The sequence below is a fragment of the Heterodontus francisci genome, chromosome 1 (assembly GCF_036365525.1).
Source record: "Heterodontus francisci isolate sHetFra1 chromosome 1, sHetFra1.hap1, whole genome shotgun sequence".
NCBI classification, from domain to species: domain Eukaryota; kingdom Metazoa; phylum Chordata; class Chondrichthyes; order Heterodontiformes; family Heterodontidae; genus Heterodontus; species Heterodontus francisci.
Genome location: NC_090371.1, coordinates 181,989,662 through 182,010,937, shown reverse-complemented (window position 1 = coordinate 182,010,937; position 21,276 = coordinate 181,989,662). Strand labels below are relative to the sequence as shown.

At 42.8% G+C, this 21,276-nt stretch overlaps 1 pseudogene; it reads right to left on the bottom strand.

Annotated features, from left to right (window-relative positions):
- Positions 1-19,725: 19,725 nt before the first annotated feature.
- LOC137369975 (nucleolin-like) lies at positions 19,726-20,773 on the bottom strand (annotated as a pseudogene).
- Between the last annotated feature and the right edge of the window lie 503 nt (positions 20,774-21,276).

The window sequence follows — 21,276 nt, the reverse complement described above, 5'->3', positions numbered from 1 at the left end:
TGAAAGTGATGTAGTTCAATCCAGAACTAGAGTCTTAAATCTAAACAAAGGAAACTACGAAGGTATGAGGGGCAAGTTGGCTGTGGTAGACTGGGACGCTACTATATTAGAAGGTATGATTGTAGACAGGCAATTTCTAGCATTTAAAGAATTAACACATGGTTTACAACAAATTTACATTCCTTTGAGGCACAAAAATCAGCAGGAAAAGTGATCCAACCATGGCTAACAAGAGAAGTTAAAGATCGTATTATATCAAAGGAAGAGGCTTATAAAGTTGCCAAAAAGGAGTAAGTCTGAGGATTGGGAGCATTTTAGAATTCAACAAAGGAGGACCAAGAAATAGATAAGGAAAGAGAAAGTAGAATATGAAAGTAAACTAGCGAGAAACATAAAACGAGACTGTAAAAGTTTCTATAGATATGTAAAAAGGAAAAGATTAGCACAAACAATTTGTGGGTCCATTACAGCCAGAGTTGGGGGAATTTATAATGGGGAATAAGGAAATGAGAGCAACTAAACAAATACTTTGTGTCTGTCTTCATATTAACATGACTCCATTATGGATATTGATTTAACTGTGCATATCCATGTGTTATGCAATTTTGAAAGTGTTAAATATTATTTTGCTTTAGATTTCTGAATCCTGGTGTCATGCAGACCCCCCACCTGCCAAGATTGAGGCACATTAATTTTGTCATATAAACATTGATTTGATAAATGTTGCTGAAGTGAAGAAAGGACTTGTTTAAAAAAAAAACACCAGGCTCTTGGCTGGAAAGACATTTGCACATTAACAGACAGTGCTTGTGGAGACAAAAGGGTTTATTCCCTTATCCAATTTAACCCACAATGGACTTTGAGCACTAGACATTGAAGGTGAGGGATTTCAAATTTCAGGATGACTGCTCGGATGGCCAAATCCACAAACAGACGTGGTCAGACCAGCTGGTCATGTGACTGGCCTGCTTGGCAACCTGATTACTCTGAATTGTACAAAGAGTTTGAACTGAGAGACTGCAGTATTGCTCCTGGAGTGAGAAGACCTCTCCTGTCTGCTCCCATCTCTTTCTCACAAGCCTCTGGACCCACTAAGGACACATGAACTTCAAGAGGGAAAAGTCTCCTACATTGAACAAGGTTTAAGAAGAATACTGAGCCCCAACGAAAAGCAAGACCTACCTACAATCATGGGCTTCACAGCGAGTTTCAAGAACAGTAATCAAAACCATCTTCTGATATTGCCTCAAACTTTTCCACTTTATTTCTTCTACTCTTTTCTGTCTCTATCTGCATGTGTGTATGGCATATGCATGCTAGTGTGGGTGCGTCGCGTATCCGTAGGCATTAACCGAATTAGAGTTTGTTTAACCCATTTCAACGTTTTTTCTTAGAACCGAAGAAAAACTGTTTGGCTAGTTTCTTTGTCTTATAATTGGAAGTTAGTGAAGAAGGATTCATTACGGGGGAGTTAAAAAAAACAGTGTGTTTAAAATTAAACCCTAAAAATTAAAAAATAAGACCAGGTGAAGGCTGAGAGGGAACCCTAGACCCCGTTCTCACCTGGTCATAACAGAAAATTGGGGGCTACCATCCTGAATTTTGCCCACAGACAAATGAGAGAAATTGGAAGTGGGAAGCCAAATTGTTCCCAATCAAAAAAGGGCCAGATTTCAGTACAGGTTTTCTTGCGGTTGTGTGTGCTTGAATACTAACATGTCTGCACCTGAAGCTTGTAGCTCCCCAAGCCAGGGTGAAGTAACTTAGGATAAGTTAAAAGCACTGTCTGCGGAGAAGTTGAGGAAAATAACTGAGCAGTGTGGGATCACTGTACATGGCCAGGCTAGAAAATCTGAACTCCTAAGACAAGTGGCCAACCATTTTCCTCTTGAATCTGAAGAAGCAGAAACAGGGTTAGAAGTAGACCCCAACAGGGTACTGCTAGCAAAGATACAATTGGAACAAAGGAAACTTGAATTTGAGGAAAGAGAAAGCGACAAAGAGGCAGGAGAGGGAGAAAGAAAGAGCCTTCCAGAAGGTATGTGAAGAAAAAGAACGAGAGAGAGAAAGCAAGCGAGGAGAGGGAAAGAGAGAGACAGGAGAGAGAAAGAGAAAGAATATTCCAGAATGAATGCGAAGAGAGAAAGCTGAAGTGGCTTGAGTTAACTGGGGGACGACAGAGTAACCTCAGTGACTGCATGGCCAATATGGAGCAGCATAACTCAGGGCTGCATACAGAATTGTTAAAACTAGCTCAACTAATCCCAAAATTCAATGCGGAGGATGTAGAATAACTTTTTGTGCCCTTTGAAAAACTGGCAAGGCAGCTAAAATGGCCAACTGAGACTCTTTTATTACAAAGCAAGTTAACTGGAAAAGCCCATGAGGTTTATTCCCTGTTGCCAGATGAGAGTTCCTCAATTTATTAACTGACCAAAAATGCTATCCTTGGGGCTGATGAATTAGTACCCGAAGCCTGTCGCCAAAAGTTTAGAACCCTCAAGAGGCAAGTTGATCAAACTTACAGGAGTTTGAAAGAAGTAAGCAGCTGGCTTTTGACCAGTGGCTGAGGGCTCTTAAAGTGCAGCTCAGCTGTGAGAATCTCAGAGAAGTAATTATCCTAGAGGAATTTAAACACTCTCTCCCACTCTCATCTACACGTGTAGAGGAGCAGTGGGTTCGGAAAGCCCGGCAAGCAGCTGTTCTGGCTGATGAGTTTGCATTAATTTATAAGTCGGTTTCCCAGGGGAGACCCTTTACTAGTCACCCCACAAATCCGAAAAAGACGAAGGGTGGGAAGGTGATAGGAGCCCAAGCAGTCCTGAGAGAGAAAGAAAAGCTGGAGACACAGCGGACCCTCCTCTAGCCAAAAAGGAAGGTGCTGTGAGCAAGATTGAGACCCAGAGACCTGTGTGATTCCATTGTAATAAAGCAGGGCATTTAAAAGCTGACTGTTGGAAACTAAAGAGAAAACCTGTAGGGTTAATCAGGACACACCTGCTCTGTGAAGGAGGAATCCTGAAGTAGAGCATAACAGAGCAAGCTGTGGCTTTAACTGCAGTAAGACTGAGACCCAGGAAGTTTATGACAGCAAGTGCAGGAAAAGTTAATAGGATTTCTGAAGGTTATCAGGGTTTGTGTTTGAAGGGAAAGTAACGCCATACCCCTCGAGTGGGGCAAGCAAGCCAATAGTAATTCTCAGGGACACAGGGGCCACTAGATCCCTTTTACTGAGAAAAGGCCTGACCTTTCCCCCAGAGAGTGCAGTGAAAACCAGAATGGTGGTGAATGGTATTGGAGGGCAGTGTATGCCTGTACCTGTACACCGGATGCACCTGGAGTGCGACTTCATTTTGGGACCGGTGACCGTAGAGATTGTCCCTAGTTTACCTGTGGACAGGATTGACCTGCTCCTAGGTAATGATCTGGCGGGGGTGAAGGTGGTAGCTCCCCCCCAGTAGTGAAAGAAAGACCGCAGGAGGTCAGAGAGACAAGGCAGTGGCAGGAGACGGATCCCTGCTGTTTCCCTGAATGTGCAGTGGATCAGGCCATGATCAAACCAGCTCCCCTAGAGAAATCTAAATTGGCCCTGCAGGCAGATGACCAGATCTGTCTGTCTGAGACTTTCTTTGGAACGTTCGGAGACCCAGGGAATGAATTAAATGGATTTTCCCTAGCTGAGGCTCAGCGAGCTGACCCAGTATTGCGAGAGTTAGCACAGGCAGCCCAGTCTGAAAGTGAAGCAGAGAGAGTCCCTGATTGCTATTATTTAAAGAATGAGGTATGATGAGGATATGGAGTTCTCCTCATAGACCTGAGAGCAAGGGGTGGGCAGTAGTTCACCAGTTAGTGGTGCCGCTGAGATACCGGAGAGAAATATTAAGAATGGCCCCTGAGACTACAGTGGCTGTACATGCCAGTATACAAAAGACCAAAGCCCGCATAAGACAGCAATTTGACTGGCCAAAACTCCACAAGGATGTGGTGGAGTACTGCAGGAGTTGCCACATGTGTCAGGTTGAGGGGAAACACCAGCCTGCAGTGAAACCTGCACCCCTAAGTCCTGTACTGGTGTTCGGAGGACCCTCCAGCAGAGGACCCCAGCGAGAACAAAAGGGGACAGGCAGGCACAAGGCTGGCAGCAGGTTAGAAAGGGAAGAGGAGAAAATGGCCAAGAGGGCAGGTTAAAGGAAGTCCGAGAGTAATCCCGGATAAAAACCCCTACTGTCTGGTCAGCCAATCCCGAAAAATGTGAAAAGTTAGACCCCACATCCTTCTATGTAAATGCTGACACTAGAAACACCCCACCACAGTTGCTAAAAGCATTTACAGGAACCTGCAGAAACAAAGAAAGACCTGTAGGGGGCACAGAAACCATGAGGGTGATGCCTAACCTAGTCAAAGTGCCACAATGGAGTGCAGTATAGTCTGCACAAATACCTGCAGGCAGGAGTGCCCCAGAGGACAAAGGGCAGATTAACAAAGAATCCTCCTCCACAGTCAGAAAAAAAGAGAACCACCCATCCCCTGATGTCAAAAGCCTTTGCATCTCTCAGCAAAGCACTGATAGGGAGTTCAGGATAGACCTGCCCTCTACTGACTCTCCTGGAAAAAATTCCAACTTGGGACTAATTAAATCAAATTCCCCGCCACCCCCCACCTTTGCAGACCTCAGCAGGAACAAAGACCTTAGGCAGCCACGGAAATGGGCAAACTGAAGAAAAACTTCCCCGAAAAAAACACATATTTACTGGGATGCCAAAAAGGGATAATTCAAGCAGCACTGCCACCAAGAAAAGAGAGGCTGTAATAAGATTTAGGATTTATGAATGAATGGGAATAAATGAGAGAAATGCATGTTTTTTTTTCTGTATCTTATATTTTCTTCGACCCTTTTAATGAAATGTGCTTTTCTCAAATCACATTTCATTCCACTGGGTGTGGAGATGTCATGCAGCCCCCCGCCCCCCTGCCAGGACTGAGGCACATTAATTTTGTCATATGAACATCGATTGGAAAACTGCTGCTGAAGTGATGAAAGGACTTGGCTGGAAAGACATTTGCACAGAAACAAACAGTGCTTGTGAAGACAAAGGGGTTACTTCCCTTATCCAATTTAACCCACAATGGACTTTGAGCACTAGACATTGAAGGTGAGGGAGCTCAAATTTCAGGATGACGGCTGGGATGTCCAAATCCACAAACAGACGTGGTCAGACCAGCTGGTCACGTGACTAGCCTGCTTGGCAACTTGGTTTTTCTGAATTGTGCAAAGAGTTTGAACTGAAAGACTGCAGTATTGCTCCTGGAGTGAGAAGACCTCTCCTGTCTGCTCCCATCTCTTTCTCACAAGCCTCTGGACCCACTAAGGACACATGAACTTCAAGAGAGAAAAGTCTCCTACATTGAACAAGGATTAAGAAGAATACTGAGCCCCAACGAAAAGCAAGACCTACCTACAATCATGGGCTTTACGGCGAGTTTCAAGAACAGTAATCAAAACCATCTTCTGATATTGCCTCAAACTTTTCCACTTTATTTCTTCTGCTCTTTCTGTCTCTATCTGCATGTGTGTATCGCATATGCATGCTAGCGTGGGCGCGTCGCATATCCGTAGGCATTAACTGAATTAGAGTTTAAATTTAATAAAGTTAAACCTTTTATCTTTAAACCTAAGAAAACCTGTCTGGCTAGGTTCTTTGCCTTATAATTGGAAGTTAGTGAAGAAGGATTCACTAAGGGGAAGCTAAAAAAAAAAGCAGTGTGTTTAAAATTAAACCCTGTTATGATAACACCAGGTGAAGGCTGAGAGGGAACCCTAGACCCCTTTCTCATCTGGTCGTAACACCCGGTCTGTTTAGAATTAAACTCTTGCCACCTTGAAAGCATCTCAGCAAATCAAATGGGTTATTCTGGTTCAATTTGCAGAAATTTAAATTTAACGCTTTCCAACTAAACTGAACCAAGGCACATTTGTTAATTCCCCTTTGGTCAGCACGCTGGGCTAAAATGTTCTGGCTCTCCTCATTGCTGCATTAAAAGCCATGAACATGAACGTTTGCTGGGATCTAAGATGAAGCAACGCTGTGCGATGTTCTCATTCCAATAAAATTGTGTTTTTTATTAGGAGTCAATCATAATATGGTAAGTTGTTCAAAATTATTGATGTATACAAATAAATAGTTTGTCTTTAAACCTCATTTGCAACTCAAAGATAAGACTACTGCAGAATTTCATTCTGGACTTTTTCTTAAATGGTTTTCTTATAATTTCACATCAATTTTGTGAATACTAATGGTTAAGATACAAACATGCAAAAACATCAGCCAGGAAACATCAGCCATGACCCCTTACTCCCAGGTACCATGTAGTCTCCTGGGAGATCAGATTAAAAACCCAAGGCCAATTAAGGGAGCAATGTTTGGATAATTCCTCCCTGATCCCCCTGGTCCAAGACCCCTCATTTAATATGACTTACAGTATTTGGTACTTAACTTTTCTATGAGGCAATGGGCCAAGCCAGGAACCAGTCTACCTCTCTCAATGTATATAGTGAATCAACACTCACTACATAAGCTAGCAACTTGTTTCATAGGTCTACTGTAGGAAAAAAATGCCTACCATTTAATCTATTTCTCGCCTTTAGTAATTTATTTTCATGATCCCTGGTCTTCCGCAACCTATTTAATTGAAATAATTTGTCAGCATGTCACACAATCTATCATCTTCATTGTTTCATAGACCCCAATCAAATCACCCCTGAGTTTAGGTTTCTCGAAAAGTATATATAACCAGCTCTTTCAGTTGTTTCATAAGAATTAAGCTGCAGAGGAAAATACTATTTCAATAAGTAATGCTATCTTCATTCTCATAAACTCAGTTACTCGACACTGGTTCAGAACCACTGCATTCAAATGCTTCCAACTTAAACGACTGGGCCCAAGCAAATCAACATGTTAAAACGGTATCACAGCTGGAAAAGGGACAAACAAGCAAAAGTCTGTCAGACAGTGAGGAAAGAAGAAGGTGAAAAGGTCCGTGAGGACGAGTTAGAGGGAGGCCTGGAGGATTCCCATATCGAACCCCTAACCAACACTGAAATGTTAGGGAAATTAGACATAGTATCTCCTATTCAAACACAGAACAGAGAGGCGACCTAACAAGGCTGCTCACAGCATTTAAAGGGATCTGCAGGTATAAACCAGGGTGCACAACCCTAACCCTACAAGATGTGGATGTAGGAGAGACCCCTTCCAAAAACAAAATACCTATCGCCTAGGTCCCAGGAAACTGACCCAGATTTGGGAGGAAATTCAGAATATGCTGGTGCGCAAGCTGATTTAGCCCAGTCAGAGCAGTTGGAGTTCCCCAGTTGTGCTGGTGCCCAAACCCGATGGGTTGGTTTTATGACAGGCGGACAGAAGCAGGCAACTGATGTAAAAGTCGCTGGCGAACCCGCATCCGCCCAGCCCGGGGATCCAACCCGCATTTTACGGTCGCCGGGCTTTAACTGTTCAGAGGTGGAACTTCCACTTGCTTGAGGGAGGAAGTCCCGCCTCATTGAGCTGCCGGCCAATCATCAGGTCAGCAGCTCTTAGTCCCAGCAGTGCCAACGGGAGCGGTGGCCACTGCTGAGACTGCAGCTCAGCCGAGGACATGGAGCCAGGACCGAGGTAAGTTTGGTTTGCCGCGCCAGGTAGATCGGTCGCAGCCTGGCGGGGCAAGGGTGGTCGTTCGGGGGGAAGGGGGCGTATCGGGTCCTGGGGTGGTTGGGGAAGTGGGGCCGGCCCTCAATCGGGCACCCTGTACCTGATTGTCAAGCACCAACCCACCCTGCCCCCCACCCCCACCTTCCCCGGTGTGCTGGAAGGCCGCCAGGTAAAATACCCGTGGAGGCAGGCAAAGGCACTTAAGTTTATTTGTATACATCAATAATTTTGAACAACTTACCATACTATGATTGACTACTAATAAAAAACACTATTTTGTAGGAATGAGAACATCGCACACCGCCCCCACCCCACACCCCCCCACTCTTCATTGGCTGGATAAACTAGATGGTGTGCCACTGAGCATATTTGCCAGGGAAGTTCTGGCAATTGATTTTCAACCAACTATCATTCCACAATACAGAGTATATTGAATTTTTACCTTCACCTCTGTACAATACATGTTGTGACCAAACCAATGTGTTCTTTTGCTGACAAGTGTGCAGTTTGTCCCCCTAAGAAAGTCACAATAGTGGTGATGGTGTTTCTTGCTGGCTCATTCCAATGGCTGCAATAATCAACCTAAAATGTCCGCCGATCAATTTACATTTCCAACAAATCAGCACTAGCTGTGGGGCTCAAAACACTCCTACACATGTGACATTGATTAATCAGGTGTGTACATGTGGCAGTTGAAGAATTTCTCATGCGCAGTTTTGGCAAATCTTAACTCTGGCTTGAAAACCCATTTCAGCGCAGTCAGTTCTCTCTTCACTCCACTTTCCAGAGGCAATCTTTCAGTTACTACCCCACCTTCTTTTGAAACTTTATTCTGGAGTCTCATTGGTTTAATTTCTATTCAATTATAAATGTTCTAGTAACTGTAAAACATTATGTTAAATAGAATCAAATGAATCAAATTACCTTATGCCTTCCCTCTGCTACTGAGATTTTTGGCTGAATTTTACGTTTCGCAGCAGGGGTCCCGCTGCCAGGGCTGAAAGGGTGGGGGTGGGGGTCGGGGAGGGGGGTGGGGGCGACCCGCTTCAGTGGGACCTGGGGCCTTATTTTGCTGGTGGCAGCCACTTAAATGACTCAATTGGGCTCCAGGCAGGTGGGCTGTCTACCAATTTTCCTGCCACTGGCAAAATGACATGGCAGTGGAAAGATGACGGGAACACCATCCAACAATTCCCATACCATTTTGCCAGTCTTCCCAGCTCATAAAATTCATCCAGAGGATTCTGGGGGCAGGAAAGACAAAGGCTAACCATACCCAACTAATATTCCATTATTTGTTAATTAGTTCTTTCAGGAAAATTAACCAAGTTCATTTTGGTCAATGTTCCTGATTTCAACTTGATCCCAAATTATAAGTCATGCTTTGTGTACATTTATTTTTTTATAGCTCTTATTTTGTTTTTCTCTTAGTTTTCAGGGATCTTACATTATGAGCAAAAGGAAAGGCCTTTCTGTATTCATTGGACAAATTTCAATTTTGTACATACAATGCACACTCATCCAGCATATCAATGCCCCATTTCTCACCTTTACAAAATTGCAAGCAGTTAATCATTATACCTTGGAGTGCAGAATGCATTGTTATATAATATGTAATTGACGTGCTATGGTTTGGGTTATGGATAAATACTTAAAATGTTCTGTTACAACTGTCTCTAGTTTTCTTATACTTCCTAATTCATTGTATAATTCTATACTTAACAAATGAATTATAAATGTAACTGTATAAAATATAAACAGTAGAAGAATAAATATTATAAATGATTAATTGATGTATTGTTAGCCTGCATATATTTTGCCCACAGGGAGACAAAGAGACATAAAAAACTTTGAATCTATTATTTATGCATCACAGGACTCGGCAACGTGTCCATACGTGGACACCAGTGTCAGTGGTAAAAATTTTGAGCTCCGTGGTAATCTTAAATAACTTGCTCCAAGCCTTTAAACTTGTGTTTTAAAATAACATAGCAGCTAGGTTATTCAAAATACAAGTTTAAAGGCTTGGAGCGATACATTTAAACTTATCACGGAGCTAAAATAATTAGAAAGGATCGGGATCATCAGGGCATTGGGCTAGTTCCTATGGCCTGTGAGCCAGCATCCGGCCCACCAAAGGTTTATATCCAGCCTGCCAATCCACCAATCAAAAGCACAAATGGTTTCCCTGCGCGTGGACTTCAGTCGAATCAGAGCGCGGGGGAGGTGGGACTCACTGGGAGGACTGCCATCAGTCAGGGGGCACAAACAATGGGAGCAGGGCAGGGGAAGGTACTGGCAGAGCCGCGGAGGGAGGTGATTGTTGGACCAACTCTGTGGTTGGGCGCATCCAGTTCAGAAGAGCGCTTGCAGGGAGAGCTGGTTCAGACATCAACGGTCTGCATGATTTTCTGTCCATGCAGTTAAATTGATGGGATGTCAGGCACTGGGGCCTCTGATTTCCTGGAAAGTGCTCCCTGCTTGTCTCCGACCTGTGGAATCAGCCCTGGAGAGTGTTGGTGTGAGTAGAACTGATAGTTCTACTCACACAGGAAAGCAATGATAGAAAGATAGAACTGGAAACAGAAGACTTCTTTGAACCAGGGCAAGATGTTTTATTTTAAGCAGACAGTCCACATTCTCAGCTCTCCAAAGGCCCTGGTTTCTCTCCAAGCACGGGGCCGGCGCCGAGCAACTATGTGTTTCCACTCCTGGTGCATGATGGGCGAATGGAGGGGTTGTGGATACAGAGGGAGCGAGCAACACAGAGAGGGTACTGGGGAGAGAAAGGGACAGAGAGAGAGGAGAAAGAGCGGGAAGAGAGGGACACAGAGAGGGGGAGAGAGGGCGACAGAGATGGGGGGGGGGACACAGAAGGGGAAAGGGTGGACTGAGAGACACAGAGAGGGGAAGGGGAAATGAACACAGAGAGGGGGGAGAGAGGGAGGAGAGAGTGACACAGAGAAGGGAGAGGGATAGACACAGAAAAGGGAGATGGATGGGCATAGAGAGGGCGAGAGAGCTAGGGGAGAAAAAGAGATCAAGATCAGTCCTGACAGATGGACATCTATCTGAATTCTCTGCATCGCTACATCAAGTATGTGGGCAGACATTGACTACTTGTGCAATCAAAAACAATGCCAAGTATCTTACTGAATAGGAGGAAATGTGTTTTAAATCAGACTGTGTTTTGATGGCATTAGATTGGCTAAGCACTTTATATACAGATTAATTGCCCCCATGTCTGTGGCTGAGTCAATAATTTTGTCAAATGTCCGTGGTGCAACATGTTGATGCCTATCCCTGGTTACATATTGGAGAAAGTGTTGTTGTTGTTGTTGATCCTGCAGCCTGGTTTCCACAACGGGGAGCAGTGCTTGTTGTGAGTACACCTCAGAAAACTGCAGGCATGAAGCCCATAATTTTCCATCCATTCAAATAAAAAATATGAATGTGCAAAAAAAGAGCCAGCAAAAGAATCACCCCAACCCCCACAATGCTCCCCCAGCCCCCGGTCACAAAACAAGAAAAAATTGTCAGACACCTGAGGCTGTTTTATGACCTAATCAATCGCATGTGCTTTTCTTTGAAGAAATTTGCCTATAAAAGCAAAACATATCATAGGAAATATGAAGTAACAGAAAGAAATGGGTACACATGTGACATTATCATTTTGCAAACAGATCTTCAGTGACATGCTCTGTTACAACTAGATTTGATGGGGTATGTATAGTGGGGGAGGGTAATCCAAACTTTTTTTTAATCCTTACCTGATTTGACATTGAATTCATCCACTGTAATCCTTTCAGTCCTTTCGCAGTTTATTCTCAATCCTTAAATCTCATTGGTTAAGGAAATACCCTGTAGGTTACTCTGTTTACGCAGCTCCCAGATGCCCTGTTTCCCTCACTGTGCTCTTATCAGCTCATGTTCTCAGCAACTTAGTAGACAAACATTTTTTGAGTGTTAAGTATAAATAATGGCAGATGCTGTTAGATGTCCTGTTACAGCAAATTCTGGCCCAATGTATCTGTAAATTCCAAATGACTGGCTTTTTAAAGTGTAATTTGCATTCGATATGTATCATGTCTGAAGTGCAATGGATAGCTGAAGCATAGCAGACAGAAGATGTGTTGTATGTAATGCTTTTATAATAATAATAATGATAGATAGATAGATAGATAGATAGATAGATAGATAGATAGATAGATAGATAATTTTTCAGGTAGACTTACTTCATTAGAGCATGACATTCTGCTTTTTAGATACTGATGGACCTACAGTGTATTTCCACCACCTACTGTTTCAGATTTCAAAATGTGCAGGTTTTTATGACCATTGTTAAATTGAACAGTAAATATATATTTGCCAATGACTTCCTTCATTACAGTAAACTCTAAATCTTTTCAAAACATCCATGAAAATACTTTCTCTGACTAACTTTAACCAGTGAAACAGCAAAGTATGCAACATTGAAGGAAAAATATTTGCCACCAGTTTTCAAATCTAAAAGCTACTTTATCAAAGATGCAGAAATGCTAGAAATGTGAAATAAAGAAAGGAAATGTTCTGATAAAAGATCCACCAAGATGCTGGTTATCCTGCTGTGTATTTCCTTGCTTTCTATTAAGAGTTTACATGCTCAAAATGCGGTCTGGCTATGTTCATCAGAAGGAACATCAGGGGGTGTCTGCAATCTACTGCTGTCAGTGGGAAATAGCACTTTCATGAATGCATATGTCGAAATTGCGAAAGTGCAGCCTGTAATTTTCTTCCAACGCTGGATGGAAAATCAACAACTGAGCATTCAGAATTTCCCAAGATGTGCTTCTCATCAGGAACCCCTGTGCACTGAGCGTGTCAAATAGTGGAATCGCCTGCATAATTATTTAAGACTTTAAGCTAGATTTGGCATTATTTAACATTGTACTGTGAAAACTCTTGAATCTACAGTATTAATGTGACTACTTTTTAATTGACTACTATGTGAGCATTAAATGCGGTTAGTGCTTTTCAAGATTGGAATTTAGCTTCAGAAAACATTGTGTTTCCCCGAAAAGTAACAAAGCTTGTTTTTCATTGCTGATTGGTACTGGGACGTAAACCCACAGAATTGCAGCCTGCCATGCCTTTCAATACGAATTAAGAACAGCCCTTAGTAACCCAGCTCTCAGTAACTGCACCTGTAAACAATCTAATTGCGGCTGAGTAGATCCATGCAACATGGTGAAGGACAGTGAGCTAGTATGAAAGTACACGCATGAAAGTAGAAATTAGTTGGCGTCAGTTTTAGCCGCAAAGGCAGCGATGCAGCTGTAATGTAGTCTGAGGCAGCAGGCCTAAGGCCAGCCTGAAATTGGGTCTCAGGTCTCATCTAAATCATCTGGGTGAGCTGCTGGCATCTGTCACATCTCCACAGTCAGCTCGTCCTTTTGCGCCATCCAATTTCGAGCTGCCTACCTGTCTGGCCAGCAGTGGCTTCAGGTAAGTTCCAGGGTGGGGGCTGACAGAAAGGCTGTTGATTGCAGCCGATAGCAGCTTCAGAGCCTGGAGGAGCTCTTCCTTCATGGCGCCACATCAAAATGTTCTTTCTTTCACTTACCATTTTGGTGGTGGCTACTTGCTGGACTGTATCCCAATGAGCAAAACAGCCCAGGGCAGCCTAATTTCTCACAGGAGTCCTAAAATAGGTGTTCAGAGGCAAGAAGAGAGCCACTAAGCTGTTAAAGGGTACAGTGCACTTTAACCATACTTTTCCTTCATGGTTTCAGCAGGTACTATACATCTGAAGTATCTGAGGAGATACACATGCGTTGTTTCTTTTCACAATCAATGAGATGAAATCGCTTCCACTTTAGGCTCAGATCACAGTTGTGAACTATCCCTCATGTTGACAAGCATTTTGAAATTTTGAAACTGACAGTATCATTATTATATAATGTGAAACAATTCTCCCTGAATTCTTGGAGTCTGAGCAGACTGTGGTTTCATTAGGCTGGCGCAGGATAATAGTTGAGCTTTTGTTGTTTAGGTTTCTTGAAGCATCATTATTAATTCACCAGTTGAATTTGTTCTGTACTAACATGATAAAATTTGACTAAATTCCTGCTGCAGTTATTAAAACTTCTTCAAGGTTTTGGTCACTGCTGTAATTATTCAATTTGTTCGAGTTGCAACCTCACAAGAGAACATCCAAAACATCTCACCTACAGTGCTAGAAATCAGCAAGTACCTCTGTAATGTTGAGGAGCAGTTGAATTCAACTTCCAGAGAAGACGCCTAATTATAAGCGTGGTCACAAATAAGTGCCCAAATGCTTCTGAAAACTTGTTAGAAAGGTTGATTTGATGTCAGATATGAACATTCATAGTCCTATACTTGACAATCTTGTAAATAAGACACTTTATAGAGTGTGAATTGTATTAAGTACTCCTTTGCAAAAAATATACAGTTTTTGAAGGAATCAAGAGAGTGGACAAAGAACAGATTGCCAATTGCCACATGTATGATTGATAATGAAGCAGTCCGTGCCCACATGTAGTCATACCTGGACAACATTCAGGCTTAGGCTGATAAGTGACAAGTAACATGCATGCCACACAAGTGCCAGACAATGACCATCTTCAACAAGTGAAAATCTCACTATCTCCTATTGACATTCAATAGCATTACCATCATTGAGTCCCCATCAATAGCCGAGGGGTCACTATTGACCAGAAACTCAACTGGACCAACCACATAGAATTGTGCCTATCGAGCAGGTAAAAAGCTGGATATTCTGCAGCAATTGGCCTAATTCATGACTCCCTAAAGCATCTCTCCACCGATAAGGCACACATTAGGTGTGCAATGGAACACTCTCCATTTGCCTGGATGGTTGCAGCTGAATCAATTCTCAAGAAGCTCGACAACACCCAGGGCAAAGCAACCCATCTGATCAGAACTTCATCCACTACACTGAACATTTACCTTCACCACCAGCATATTGTGGGTTCAATGTTCTCTACCTACAGGATGCAATCCAGCAACCTGCCAAGACTCCTTCAGCAGCTCCTCCCAAACCCGCAACCTCTACCACCTGGAAGGACAAGGGCAATATAGGGACATCATCAACTCCAATGTCCCCCTCCATCTCACAGACTACCCCGACTTGAACATATATCACCATTCTTTCAACGTCAATGGATCAGAATCCTTGAACTTGCTACCTAAAATTATTGTGGCAAAGCCTTCACAACACGAATGCCAACAGTTGAACAAGAAGGGCCACCACCAACTTTTCAGGGAAACTAGGGATGGGCAGTAGGTGTCAGCCTTACCAGCAATGCCAATATCCTGGGAATGAATCAAAAAAGTGTGAGACAAACTGAATGAAACAACTTTCATTATTTTCAATAAATTCTTCATAAATAACTTTATATGAGAGAAATTAGACCAATAATACTTTTTCCTAATATACACCATGACCTCCAATATAAAGGATATTTTTTGCATCTTTGTCTTAAATACCACATTAAAAATAATATAATTATGCACAAATCCTAAAGATTACATAATGAAAGTATTGAACGCCTACTTAATTTTTCATCATGAATGCACTAGGGAAGGCATTTTTTGTATAAACATAACAGGCATACATATGTAGGCCGTGGGTTTATCTGTCAGCATAAATATTCTCTCTGGAATATCCTCAAAAGCACAAAGGAAATATTTAGTGATATCTCCAAGCGCAGCCATATGGCATTGTATCTTACTTCCACTACCATCACCCTGCACCCGCTCCCCGACCCCCCACAACTGGGTGACTAAATGTTCCTATACTGGCATAGGTGTGCACCAGAAATATTTAAAATAGATGACCCTGCTTTGACTCCAAATAGTCTACTGAATCAAGAGTGAAAGTCAGTGGCTGCGCAGGTCCAGAGATTTACAGCCTTCAGTGATGGAATTGGAGGAACTTCTACAAATCTAAAATAAGACAGTTGCGTTTCATTTCAGCCACATAGTTGTTGCTGCAGGTGTTAGTGGCAATGGTGGCTGTTCATGATGTTGGTAGTGGTAATTATTTTATTTTTATTCTTTCATGAGATGTGTGTCATTGGCAAGGCCAGCTTTTGTTGCCCATCTCTTATTGCCCTTGAACTGAATGTCTTGCGAGGCCATTTCAGAGGGCAGTTCAGAGTCAACCACATTGCTGTGGGTCTGGATTCACATGTAGGCCAGACCAGGTAAGGATGGCAGATTTCCTTCACTAAAAGGACATTAGTGAAGCAGAGGGGTTTTTATGACAATCAATGATAGTTTCATGGCACCATTGCTGAGACTAGCTTTCAATTCCAGATTTTTATTAAGTAATTGAATTTAAATTACACCAGCTGCCATGGTTATGGGATTTGAACCTGTGTCCCCAGCCTGAGCCTCTGGATTACTAGTTCAGCGACATTACCACTATGCCACTGTCTCCTGTCATGATAGCGATGGTATTGTTGGATTTGACCAGATAACGAACTGAACCTTCCATACTTGCAGACTTGGAGAAAATTGGAACATCTTTCCTACTTTTTTCCCTGCATGAACTACAATAAACATAAGCGAGACACAGCACTGGACCTAGCACTCAACAATGTCTTCAACAGGCTCAGCCACCTGCTCCACAGCAGATTTCTACCTGCTTGGTCCTTGTTCGTAAAGAATGGCACATTATCATGGTATGAAAGACAGCTTGATCTGTTAAGGTAGGAAACAAGCTTGGCTATGCACTCATGCGCTACATTTCATCCATTTATTAACTACAGATGCCGTGTTAATTACTTGTACAAAAAAGTATTATAATAGGTGTCCAGCAGCCTTAAAAGACGTGACATGAATATGTTCTTTCCTTTTGAGTAGACAAGTTTGCTGATGGTTATCTTTTCACATTAGGTTTATGTTTCATTTATCATCTTTTTTGTTTCCCCACATGATGCAGCTTGTTCTTTTCCTAAGCTAACAAAGGTTTCAAGTTTCAGGTATATAATGGTTTTATTGATTGAGATATTTAGACTGTAAATGTTCTGATGTCATGGAACTACTGCAACAGGGTAGTGTGCATGTCAGTATGAATGTTAAATGTGTTTATTCATTGAGGATAGTTGGATGCTTAAGCCTGGGGATCGTGTGCAATTTGCTCTTAATTCTTCCTGTTCCAGTTTTCCTGCAAATCAAGCTTTATGAGTCCAGACTATCAACCATTTGCACTGCATATGTGTCCACAATCACCATCTGATTTTAATATACAGTCTTTTACAGACAGCTTTACTTTTAGATTTCAGAAGCAGATCTGAGACATTTGTGGATGCTTTGACTGGTATACTGTCTGCCTCTGTGGCTTCATTAGGAAACATTAAAGCCACTAGCAGACTACTTACTCCACGCTGTACACGTAAGTCTTTTTAGAAGTATTGGCCTGTCAGAGCTGGATTAAATACAAGAAAAACATGGTAGAGGCACTTTGTGCATGACAGCTGAAAACTATTTTTCTAAGTTTCAGTAAAGATGTTTCCTTACTTCAGCCTTTCTTCATAATGATTCAGCTTGTAAGTTATATATTACACTGGTGTCAAAGAATGAGAAGATAACTGAGGGACAAAAATCCAGGGCACTGGATTCCAGCTTAAGTGGTAGGATGCGCCTGCCTTGGACCCCTGTCAAAGTCTACAGGATCAGGGGGAGGGCCTTCATTTTTTTTTCCAAAAATATACTTTATTCATAAAAATTTGTAAAAAGACATTACAAAACAGTTCAAATTTGACATTTCAGAAAGTGTAGTAGAGATCAGATCCCTTTGATACAGAACATGACGTGCCTCACAACTCTTGCCATTCCATTTTATATGCAATGTACATTTACATTACATAGCAAAAACTTTTTTGGTGCATACAGCCCGAGGGGTTTTACACAGGTTCCAGCCCCTCAGTTCACTACGGCGGGAGGACCCTACACGGTGGCCATTCCCCATTGAACCTTTGTGGTGGCTGGCCCAAGCTTTAGTGCATCCCTCAGCACATGGTTCTGGACCTTGAAATGTGCCAGACTGCAACACTCGGTCATGGACAACTCTTTGTACTGGAAGACAAGCAAGTTTTGGGCAGACCAAAGAGCGTCTTCCACAGAGTTGATGGTCCTCCAGCAGCAGTTGATGTTTATCTCGGTATGCGTCCCTGGGAACAGCCCATACAGCACTGAGTCCTGTGTTACGGAGCTGCTTGGGATGAACCTCAACAAAAACCACTGCATCTCTTTCCACTAAAATAAAAGCAAAATACTGCGGATGCTGGAAATCTGAAATAAAAACAAGAAATGCTGGAACCACTCAGCAGGTCTGGCAGCATCTGTGAAAAGAGAAGCAGAGTTAACGTTTCGGGTCAGTGACCCTTCTTCGGAACTGACAAAGAGAAAAGTCACAGGTTATAAGCAAGTGAGGTGGGGGTAGGGCAAGAGATAACAAAGGAGGTGTAGATTGGACCAGGCCACATAGCTGACCAAAAGGTCACGGAGCAAAGGCAAACAATATGTTAATGGTGTGTTCCACACCTGCTTTGCAAAGGCACATTCCAGAAGGAGGTGGACAACAGTCTCTTCCCCACCACAGCCACCTCGAGCGCAGCATGCAGAGGCAGTGAGACTTCAGGCATGCAGGAAGGATCTGACGGGGAGGGCTCTTCTCACCACCAAGCCAAGCTTCGTGTTGGTGCTTGTTTGAAAGTTCTAGCGATGAGGCATTCTGCCAAATGACTTTCCACAACGGTCCAACTGAATACAGCGTTCTGCAGCAAGGTGGCCAGACTCATCCTTCACAATACCGGGGACAGATAGAACCTCAGCACATAGTGACACTTGGTGTCTACATAGTGGGGATCTACACACAGCTTGATGCAGCTGCACACAAAGGTGGCCATCAGGATGAGGGCGACGTTGGGGTACGTTTTTTTCCCCTTTATCCAGAGGTATGAACATCATGTCCCTGCGGACACAGTCCATTTTCAATTTCCAGATAAAGCGGAAGATGACTCGGGTGACCACCACAGCGCAGGAGTGGGATATGGGCCAGTCCTGCGCCACGTGCAGTAACAACGTGGGCGCCTTGCACCTGATGACCAGGTTCTTACCTGTAGTGGAGAAAGAACACTGCTCCCATATGCCCAGTTTCTGTTTCACCATGGCTATTTGCTCTTTCCAGTTTTTGGCACATGCCTTGGCCCCTCCAAACTATAACCCCAGCACCTTCAGGTGGTCTGACGTAATGGTGAAGGGAACAAAGGATCGGTCGGCCAGGGGGCAGACCTTCATTACCATGGCCATGGCAGGCACCTGCACCACTAAGGGGCAATGCTTGAATACCTGCCTGTCCCAAGAAATCAGGAATTCCTGCTGAAGTAAAGTTGGTTTGGGAGAGATGAGGTATGCTGCTCCTGCCCCCACCCCACCATTCCCAGAAAGTAAATTTAGAGCTCCCTTGCAAGGCAGCTGAAATAAGTTTTAAAAATTAAAGTCTGGTGTTCCATGTGGTGCTAAATATATCTGAAGCCAAAAGTCTTTATTTACATATCATGACATCAGAGGTCACATGGACTGCAAACCAAAGTGTAGAAAGGTATTTATCCAAACATCCCTCTGTTCATAAAAGCATTTTGCATTTACATTGCAACTATGAAATAATCATTGGGACCTGCACATTTACACATTGGCAAAACAGACTACTTAAAAATTTGATAAAATCCACAAAGGTGTACACCAACAATTTCTGCTTTTACTTAATTGTCAGTTCATTCAGAACTATAGGAAGCTCCAACCACACTCCAAACTGCATGCCATCCAGTCCATGCAGAACTCTGGAACTCTGAGGCAAATCAACAGAGGTTCTGTCTGAACATAAAGAGGTAAAGCAACCTTATTAGCCTTTTTAATCAGATTTGATTTTCTTTCCTTGAGGAGTCCTCTTTCCATTTCTGAATCCTCCACATCTATCACGACTTCTTCAAGCTCTTCCAAAGCCTTGACCACCTTGCTGGCTTTCACCCTTCAGTCAAGTGTAATTCTGCATTCATCAATTTCTCTACCTTCCATCATTTCCTTAGTTGATTTTTGCATCTTCTCCTGATGGGAAGTCCACAAAGCCAAAACCATTTGATCTTCCAGATTCTCTGTCCATTGTAATTCTAGTGTTCTCGGCTCCTTCAAAGGCTTTTTTAAAAATGTCTTCAATTGTGTTATCAGAAAGGCCACGAACAAATAATATTGTGCTGGCACAATCACCATTTCTGTGCCCTTGGTTGCTGAAATCCAACCTCACAATTCTCCCTTCAATTTCTGTATTGCTGTGATTCTCTAGAGCTTCTTTAGCATCCTCAGTAGATTCAAATATAACAAATAGGAATCCTTTTGGTCTGCCATTCTCTTCTGGTATTTTGATCAATGATGCTTTTTCAAAATTTCTCTGAAGGGTTTCTTCTGTTGCAGAATATGTCAAGTTATTTTACAATCAATGTATCAGAATCTGGTTGTGTTTGTCTACCCTTTACATTTAACATACTCTTATCGCCAGTGAAATCAATAATGATGGCCCTGCCCTCGATTTCAGTGCCCTGCTTCTGTTCCAATGCTGTATCTGCAGCTGCTTTCTTTTCAAATTCAATATATGCAATGCCCAAGTCCCTGAACCATCATGAGAAGCAGGAATTCTAACGTCAATACCATTCCCAAAAATCCCTTTGAGGCCATCCTGAGTTATCTTGATTGGGAAATTTTTGACAATGTCCTGCAGTCTCTCTCTCTTTTGCTATCTGCATTGCTCTCCTTGCTGCGTGCTTTGTCGAGTTTGACTGCAAGTCCCGGCACTTTGTTTCCATGGAATTCCCATGCCTTTTCAAGCTGTTCTGCAGTTTCAAAGTCTATGTAACCAAATTTCCTGCTAGCTCCAATTTGGGCATCTGTGACTGAAAATTGATTTTGGTGAAGAAGCCAGTCAGGGCTTTCTTTAGTTCTTCAAAGTTCTTTTCAGATTTCAAATTTCCAACAAATAGCGAAAAGGATCCATTTCAGTCTTATGCTTCTGCTCCTCTTTCTTTCTCTTTCCAGCTTTCTTTGGAACAACCCCTTCCTTTGCTTTTTGCATCACAGTAGCTGCACACTTGGGAATAAATTTCTTTTCTGGTACATGGAGGGTTATCAGTCCAAGCTTTTAATTTGTTCCAGACAAGATCGGGGAAGTTTGTTTATTGTCCACTAACTGGAACTGAAGTTCTTCTTTCTTCCCGTTGCATTGGACTCTCAGCTTGTTTTGTCCTCTTAGGGTGAACATTGTTCCATCATGGAGCCTCAACTTTACCTTCAACAGTTTCATATTCAGGTCACCATCTTGTGCAATTTCACACAAGTCTGCAAAGCTCATGATGTTGCACGTAGAACCAGTGTCTATCTGACACCTCACATCAGCTTGGTGCTTTCCTTCTGCAGTCATCATTCCAACAGTCACAAACCACTTTCTACCTCGAGACTGGACGGCACCAACATGTTCCAGCGTGTAGAG